Below are 10,136 nucleotides of genomic sequence, written 5' to 3'. Positions count from 1 at the left end.
TGCTTGGCCAAAGACTACATAGCCAGAGACTACTTGGTCGGCGACTACTTGGCTTGAAACTATTTGGCCGGAGACTTCTTGGCTGGAGACTTCTTGGCCAGAGACTACTTGGCCAGAGACTACTTGGCCAGATACTACTTGGCCAGAGACTACTTGGCCAGAGACTACTTGGCCAGAGACTACTTGGCCAGAGACTGCTTGGCCAGAGACTACTTGGCCAGACACTACTTGGCCGGAGACTACTCGACCGGAGACTTCTTGCCTGGAGTCTAATTGACCGGTGACTATTTGGCCGGAAACTACTAAGACAGAGACTACTTGGTCAGAGACTACTTGACCGGAGACTACTTGGCTTGAAACTATTCGGCCGGAGACTTCTTGGCTGGAGACTACTTGGCCAGAGACTACTTGACCGGATCAACGACAGCGGCAAACGCATAGATTTGTATTGAAAACGCGTGAAGTGAACACGATGATGAGCGTGCATGCTACGATCTTGCAGTGACGTCGCCGCGGAGCTGCGTTGTCGCTGATATGTTGTTTACGGCGTCAATGCGAGTTTATACTGCGGATAACAAGTGTGGTTCAACCTTTAAGCTCTTTCATTGGTACACGTTTTGATGAACTCTATTACTTACCTGTTACATTATTATTAGCACGTGTTGGAGTTGTATAGGTACCTATTTGTTTAGTATTAAGTATAGTGATTGGAGTTATACTAGCGAGTGGGGAAGTGATAGGTAATTGGGTGAATATAAATGATAGTTAAGTATATAGTAAATCAGTGTAAGTAATAACATAAATAGCATGATTCTGAGTTGATGTCAAGTGGATTTTTCCGTCGCAAAAGTATGGAACTGAAAATAATTACTAACACCCATACGTACTCGTATGGCTACCTGTACGTACTTGTACGAGGTGTAAGTGACAACAGGCCTGAGGGTACCCAGTTGGGCGCGAACCTCGGCTCAGGGCGTCTTCTGAGAGGAAAAATATTTGAAAGAATTAATCGACCCTAGTGGGTCGATAGCGATAAGCGCTGAATGAGGGAAATCGTCGACCACGCTGGCGTGGTCGGTATCGGGGTCCTGATTGGAAGGTCAGACAGGCAGTCGCTATTATGAAAAACCGGATCTGTCAAATCTTCAGGTTAGGTAAGCGGACCCTGTGAAAATCGGGATAATGCTATGATGATGGTGTTTTGGGTTTAAAATTGTAAAAGGTATTTGTTCTCGCGCCTCGTGTAAAACAAGAAATTGCGCAATTTTCAATTTTGATAATTGCATTAAGTATGTTTATTTTATGGCCATACACGTGTGACACGGTCAAAGTATTTGCCTCGCGTAGCGTTGCGCAAGATTGACATTTAGTTTACGTAGCAATATATTATTATTATGATTGTACCTACTCTATGTGCTTACGTTATGCTATTGTCATCATTTGGACACCTGCTGCACTCGTGTATAATTTACCCCATTTTAAATTAGAAGGGATGAGAGAGTCACTCTCCGGGGGTGAAGTAAACCTAGCCTAGACGCTGGTGGGGAGCGGAGAATTGCAGTTCTATACGTAGTATTATTCCTTATTCAATGCTCATACGTAACAATAGTTGAATGGTGTCCTTTCCAACAGGTGCGCGTGCACGATAATGCCAATGTGTAGTATCTATGTAAAACGAGGTTGTTTGTATGAAGTGTCCGAGGTGTGGTATGGGTAAAGGAAAGAAGATTGTTGTTAGATTCAATGCGTCATCAATCAGCAGTTTCTATTTAGTACGTGTTTAAGTATTATACACGTACTTAAATGGAAATGATTCAACCCGAATATTGCATACTAATGCGTATAGCTACCTAAGAATTTTCAATTCACTCGATCACTGCGTGACTTAAATACTTTAAAGTAGGTTACCCGCGACGTCGTTGGAAAACTATATCGAATCAAAATGAAATATACTTTATTGCAAACAAGCAAAACATACACAAATTTTGCAACAGTACAAATGAACTAACTAACTATAGAAGTTTCACACAGACTTTGCCACCCCTGTTTGCCCCCTTAGGAGTTGAATTTCACATAATCCCGTTTCAGTAAGCACCTACACTACTTGACAAATTTGAGACTCCTATCAGTTGTAGTTTCTGAGATTTGAGAATGACGTGAATTCATGCGAAGCTTAACCTCTCATCTGCTGAGATACCAGATACCTACAATACATTTTACATTGTGTCAGGTCGAGATCGGCGTTCCGGCATTCGAAAGGTTAATACAAGTACACGTGCGTAACCTGTCCGTGCATCGCGGTGGGCCCGCGCCTTTATCCTGTAACATAACTCCAGTTATGTGCTCGGCTTTCATTCTAAATATTTCCAGTGGGACGTATGGACCCACGTGATTTTATTTTTAGTGGCACGTGCCATTTCGGTATGAAAAGCGTGCACTGTTATGTAATCAATGTTACGGTTACGGTTTGCACACGTGACTCGTGATAGTGATAGCTCAGTTTAAAGTGTAACCGGCTGTCATTCCACGATCGAATGCCCGTGGTATAATAAGTGATAAGTGGTAACACGGATTGTACAATAAATGGTGTGTCTTCCGTAAGTATTCTGTATGTAACATAACATTTATACAAACAGCTTATATACGTGCCACTGCTGGGCACATGCCTCCCCTCAATCAACCAGAGGGGGATTTATGTGTATGTGTGTGAGGGTTTGCGTATGTATGTATGTGTATTCTGTATGTACAATGATTTATTTATTCAACAGTTTGTACACAGGATAAAATATAAAGACATATTATACACAAAACCACGGATTGGAAGAAATATCTATTCTTTGCACAAGACAGACAAACGGTTCAGCTTATTATGATCCTCAGGTATAGGTAACAATTTGAATTGAATTGACTGTCATTTGTTTGGCTAGAATATTACGGACTGAATCACTTGATTGTCGATTATCTTCCTGCTTTTGAATGGAGATTCCGGGCTTTTAGCCCAAACAACTCAACGAACTCGTACTGGAGCAACTTGGTGATTGAGAGGAGGTCCTATGCTCAGCAGTGGGACATATTTAGGCAGTTTATGTTGCCATGGCCAGCCACTCTTTACAAAACGAAGACATCAGGTGTTTTCAGGTCAATTAGCAATATTCGAATTTGCACATACCTACGTAGAACCGTTTAGAGAACGCCAGCACATAGAATTGCTTTTTGACTACTCTGTGCTACCCAGAGAATATTACGACCTTGAGTTTAGTAGGCCAAGAACACCGTTTTTGTAGATATGGCATAAACTGCTTCGCCGGACAAATGGGGAGCGCTCTCACCCGGTAACCATGAACACCGTAATCCCGTAATTCCACGATGTGACGAAGATCACGTCCACACATACGTATTATGTTTGATGGAAATCTGGTATTTATTCAGCGTTGACCTATTTGGCGTGTAAATTTAAATATGTCATTGAGCTACTGTTATACTGGACGTCCTCAAACGGGAATTGGACCGTTACCTGGACTGAAAAACTGTAAACAAGTGACCCAGTATAACGGAACGTATACGGTTTCGCATTTGCTTGAATAAGCAAATGCCTGCCTTATCAACTGAATACTAGATAAGGCTTCGTTTATGGAAACGTGGCCCGTTGTCGTCGAGCGCAGTGATGTGGGAATGTTCCCGTTATAAAAACTCTTTAATAGTAAGGACACTGGTTGCTTTTCTTTTTTTGAATTATTGAAATATGAAATTCAAATTGTTCTTACTTGGACTCTTGTCTTATCGATGGTATAAGAAAACCAGGAGTGTTAAAATGGCCACATCGAAGCAATTCATCTAAGAAAGCAATATTGCAATTTGACATTTGCGCATATAGAAGTAAGTTCGCAATGCATACACATGTCAAATAGCAATATTGCTTTCTTAGATGAATTGCTTCGATGTGGCCATTTTAACCCCCTAGGTATGTTCAAAAGTGACAGCTGGCATTTCAAGGTTAGCAGTCGTCAACCCTACGTTGCCATTTCGTAAAAAATAAATTACCCACGTTCAAAGTTTCTAATTAACCTTGCAAGGTTTGAACTTTTAGTAAAAGATTTACGTAAGTACATTTTTGTTGATTTTATATATGTGTCAGCAATTCGCTTAATTTTCAATAATAAAATTTACGTCCTTGGAATGTTGGAGAGATACAAATTTAGTGGTAACACTTACGTCATCAAGGGCTAGCAATGGCGGCTTGTCATAGGATTGAGCATACCTTGGTCTTCTTATATACCACGGTCTTATCGGCTTTCGTCGCAAAAACCTTTAATATTAAGGACACCGGCTGACTTTTTTTTCAAATTGTTCTTTTTTGGACCCTTGTGTCTTAACTGTTTAGTGATAAAGCTATTTTTACAGAAGTTTTGTGCCTTTTTACTAACAGGAAGGTTCCCAAAGCGGGAGCATTCCCTGGAACGGCACATCAGGTATCAAGGTATATTTTTGAAAAGATGTCTATGTAATTCCAAAATATAACCTACTTAAATATGAACCATGATAAACGCAATTTAGATTTAGAATGTAACAAACGTTTCGTAGAAGTCATAAAAATGTTGTAAACGGCAATAAACAGAATTTCAGTGGAAATCATTTAATTTATTTGATATTACTTATAATATATTTCATCCCAGAATTTCCGATGTCAAATAACCTATTTTCATCAAACATGCAGTCGTGTTATTGACCTCGCGATTTCGCGCCAATTTCACAGAAAGTGTTAACCTCAAAACACAATTCTATGTTTTGAGAATCCCGTTCGTTTCATCGTTTCAGCTTGTGACATAATTTCTTGTTATGTTGAGTAGATAACTACAAACAAGTCGCTAATTACTTGTCCGACAAACAGTATTTTTGGCATGACTATTTAAATATAGTCTTGACGAGATTACACAAATGACAATGGGCACTTTTGTATGAAACTTGGTCCAAGAACCTCCACTGATGAGACTTATATGTAATGAAAGCTTATGCTTTCCCTATGATTCTGGCAAAGTTCTATCAGATTCTGTCCCGGGGTTCTTTTTTTACGGCCATGTTTGTCCTGGCTAAAAATGTGATAAAATACAATGGGAGCTAAAATCGACTCAAGATTTGTTGCTGGATAACTAAGTCTACATAAATAATTATGTATCATATTGTATATCATTTTAAAGAGGATCTTTTCCAAAATCCGAAACATAAAAAAAAAACAAAAAAAAACTTTTTGTAAGCGAATTATAGTCAATTTATATCTGCAGCGCCATTGTTTCTCGGTAGCTAAGTTCAAGTTTCATGCCTTTCACCCCTTCCAAAAGTATCTTACCGATTTTTTTTATATTGCTTCCGGAATTTGATCTGAGTGATAATAACAAGAAAAATAAACACCTCTCCGATAGAGACCGGCTAAGCTATTGCCTATTGCAAGAAATCGTCATCATTAGCAAGTCATTACGGTATTGCATATAAGCTTATCAGCAACTTGGAACTTGGTCCAAGAACCTCCACTGGTGAGACTTGCATGTAATGATAGCTTATACTTGTCCTATGATTCTGGCAAAGTTCTATCAAACTCTGTCCTAGGGTATTTTACGGCCATGTTTGTCCTGAGTGTACAGTAGTGGACTGCAAAATCACCTCAGGATTTGTTGTCGAAAAACTATTTAACTAAGTCTATATACATAATTATATATCATAATGTATATCAATTTTAAAGGGGAAGGTTATCAGAATCAGAAACACAAATAAAAAAAATGCATTAAGTATTTAACGACTTTTAGCCAACTCACGTCCGTAGCACCATTTTTCTCAGCAGCTACGTACGAGTTTCGCGCCTTCCAACCTTTCCAAAGGAGCCCAATCATTTTTTCCTTCTTCTGATATTGCATTCTTAACCTGACAAGTGACAATAAAGAAAAAAAAATATAAAAAATAAGAAGAAATAAAATAGATACCATTCCGATAGAGGCCGCGTAAGCTATGGACCTATTGCAAGATAACGTACTCAAATGCTAGTCATTATAATCCAACAGACGTAACATGATTAGAATGCGGCGGGACGGAAATGTAGTACATCGCTTTATGCGAAAGAGACGAAATATGTGTCTCTTTAACACTAACAGTATACAGCTTAGTACGAGAGAAACAAGAAATAAGTCATTCTAATCAAGATGAAATACAATGACTCTATTGTATACAAAAGAAACACATTTATTAAACAAGTTCAGGCAATAACTGGTGCAAAAGGCGGCTTTATTGCCAAGGTAGCAATTACTACCAGGCAACCTTACGTTTACGATACGTTTGTTGTACCATTCGGCATTGTTTATAAGACAAGATATAAGCCTGGATTAATAAAACAAGATTGTGGTGAAAGAAAACATACTACATTTGCGTCCTCCCGCATTCTAATCATGTTACGTCTGTTGGATTATAATGACTAGCCTTTGAGTACGTTATCTTGCAATAGGTCCATAGCTTACGCGGCCTCTATCGGAATGGTATCTATTTTATTTCTTGTTGTTGTCACTTGTCAGGTTAAGAATGCAATATCAGAAGAAGGAAAAAATGATTGGGCTTCTTTGGAAAGGTTGGAAGGCGCGAAACTCGTACGTAGCTGCTGAGAAAAATGGTGCTACGGACGTGAGTTGGCTAAAAGTCGTTAAATACTTAATGCATTTTTTTTTATTTGTGTTTCTGATTCTGATAACCTTCCCCTTTAAAATTGATATACATTATGATATATAATTATGTATTATAGACTTAGTTAAATAGTTTTTCGATAACAAATCCTGAGGTGATTTTGCAGTCCACTACTGTACACTCAGGACAAACATGGCCGTAAAAAAACCCTAGGACAGTGTTTGATAGAACTTTGCCAGAATCATAAGACGAGTATAAGCTATCATTACATGCAAGTCTCACCAGTGGAGGTTCTTGGACCAAGTTCCAAGTTGCTGATAAGCTTATAATATGCAATACCGTAATGACTTGCTAATGATGACGATTTCTTGCAATAGGCAATAGCTTAGGCGGTCTCTATCGGAGAGGAGTCTATTTATTTTTCTTGTTATTATCACTCAGATCAAATTCCGGAAGCAATATTAAAAAAATCGGTAAGATACTTTTGGAAGGGGTAAAAGGCATGAAACTTAAACTTAGCTACCGAGAAACAATGGCGCTGCAGATGCAAATTGACTATAATTCGCTTACATAAAGACTTTTTTTGTTTTTTTTTTTATGTTTCGGATTTTGGAAAAGATCCTCTTTAAAATGATATACAATATGATACATAATTATTTATGTAGACTTAGTTATCCAGCAACAAATCTTGAGCCGATTTTAGCTCCCACTGTATTTTATCACATTTTTAGCCAGGACAAACATGGCCGTAAAAAAAGAACCCCGGGACAGAATCTGATAGAACTTTGCCAGATTCATAGAGAAAGCATAAGCTTTCATTACATATAAGTCTCATCAGTGGAGGTTCTTGGACCAGATTCGCCCATTCTCCTTTGCTTTGCCAGTTTCAAGGTTTTGAATTTTCTGATAAGTACATAAATAAATATTTTTCAAATGTTAAAAAGGTTTTATTTCAAGTCTGATTTATTCAAACTTTTTGGAAATATATTCTGTTTTATAGTATACTGGCCGGAATGGGTGAAATAATAATTTGTTTAGCCATTTAAATAAAAAAAAAAACACTTATTTTTTATTTCACTTTAATGGCTTCCATTAATAGATTTCGCGATAAAATCAGCCAGTGAGTGATGAAGAGCAAAATTTATTTTGTTAAAAAGAAAATTAAAAAGAATCCTGGTAGCGTAAATAAAAGTACAGGAATGTTCATGGAATAAATCCGAAATAAACTAAGTCTCGTTATAGTTATTTATATTTCGGCCAAGGCAACATATTAAGGTTAAGGGGGAGGATGTTGTATGTCAACAAAATTATATCAAAGTCTTGGAAGAAATTGGCTGTCAAGGGTACTGGGTATCCACATGGCCAGTTCAATAAAATTATGATTGACGAGGTTAAACAAACTAGTGTTTGGATTGGGAATCTGGAAATGTTTTCAAAATTCGTGACGTATAATTTTGCAATCTAGAGTCTCTCCTATTTTTTATTTTTGGTGGATTATCGCAAGTCACACTTATGATATGAATCTTTTGAAACTCATAATCACTTAGAGGAGGATTATGTGAAAAGGCCAGCAAATGTTCTCCATTCATTGTAAGTCATGTGTGCAAAAGCGCCTAGAGATTTTCTATGAAGCAAAATATGCCTTAACATCTACAAAAATACCACTTTACATTTATTTATGTCGTGACCTAATGTGACACCATGTGTGAAAGGTGTTGTGTATCGTCTCTTCCATGGTAACGCGCCATCGTGCACCACTGATGCATGATGGGTCATGTTATCTGATCTTCTTTTACCGAGTGGGTTGTTAGGTGGATTACCAATGTCGTCAACCGTGCGGTATCAGAGTTGTTACCTTCTAGTAATTCGAATCCCGGTAGGGACATATCATAAAAATCACTTTGTGAGCCCTGGTTTGGTTAGGACATTACAGGCTGATCACTTGATCGTCCGAAAGCAAGATGATCCGTGCTTCGGAAGGTACGTTACGCCGTTGGTCCCGGTTACTCCTTATTGATGTAAGTACGTAGTCGTTACATGAGTCATGTCAGGGGCCTTTGGCGGCTCAATAATAACCCTGGTGGGTTGATGAGGTTGATACACCTCACAATCCACACGTTAGAAGAAGACTACTAGTAGTATACCAGTTTTCAAGGAAACCCGATATAATTGCTTCTAAAAGTGAGTATCAATCAATCCGCTTGACAAATCTCTTGGCACGGCTCGCTTCCTTCTTCCCTGTAGGTAAAGTCAGCGATGCAATAAATTCATTTTTTCTTCACTCCCGACAGTTGACATTACGCCCCCACAAATTGACAAGGATTTACAGATTTGCGTCATAGCCGCAGACACCCGGGTACAGGGTGTTGGTTACTTATTTACTTCATTTGATTCCAGAGGGGTTTTCATTAAAAAAAAACATCTCAAAAAGCAAAATTGCTTTTTGACATTTGTTTGAGGAGCTCGGTGGCGCAGCGGTTAATGCGCTCGGTCTGCGATTGTTGAAGTAAAGCAAGTTTCTCAAAGGCCGGTCATAGTATGGGTGACCACAAAAAAAAAAGTTTTCATCTCGAGCTATTCCGTGCTTCGGAAGGCACGTTAAGCCGTTGGTCCCGGCTGCATTAGCAGTCGTTAATAACCATCAATCCGCACTAGGCCCGCGTGATGGTTTAAGGACCGATCTCCCTATCCATCCATAGGGAAGGCCCGTACCCCAGCAGTGGGGACGTTAATGGGCTGATGATGATGATGACATTTGTTTGCATTGCGGACTTACTTTTATATGCGCAAATGTCAAATTGCAATATTGTTTCTTTAGATGAATTGCTTCGATGTGATCTTTTTAACCTGTTTTATATCACTTTGATTCATCATCATTATCTAAATAAAAATATAAGGACTTGGTATCAAAAGTGGCTGCAGTTGTCTGCTAATCACTTGATACCCTTTGGTTCCGCGGCGAATCGTGTCCCTTGGGGTTCTTAACCCCGTTCATTTCTTCCAGAGTCTACTTACCACTATGAATTAAAGTATGTACTGTCACGAGTACTAATATGTATACACTTTGAAACCATATCACATTAACGTTTTTGACAAATTAAACCGTAAGTCTCATTAAATGTCAAATGTGATAGTGCGACAGGGTTCTAAAGTACATGATATTGCTCATGACTGTACGTACTACTATTTTACCAGTTTTTGCTTTTAGTAAAACACCTGACGCGACTTACCTCTTCCCTACAGAACAGTTAGTACCTAAGTAATACTTATGGGGTTAGCAGGTACCTATATAAAAATACCCAATTGAATCTTACCCAATCCAACGATGCAATAACTGTTCCCATTAGAAGTCCGACTTACTCGCAAGTTAGGTCATAGCGGACATAAATAACCCCCTGTATAATAATACCCACAGAGGTCGCCGCCGCCGCCGCGCCGTCTCATGGCATTTCTTTAGGCCTCCTCTCTAGACGTAT

The sequence above is a fragment of the Pectinophora gossypiella genome, chromosome 19 (assembly GCF_024362695.1).
Source record: "Pectinophora gossypiella chromosome 19, ilPecGoss1.1, whole genome shotgun sequence".
NCBI lineage: Eukaryota > Metazoa > Arthropoda > Insecta > Lepidoptera > Gelechiidae > Pectinophora > Pectinophora gossypiella.
The sequence above is the reverse complement of the archived record's forward strand: the minus strand, read 5'-3'. Positions refer to the sequence as shown.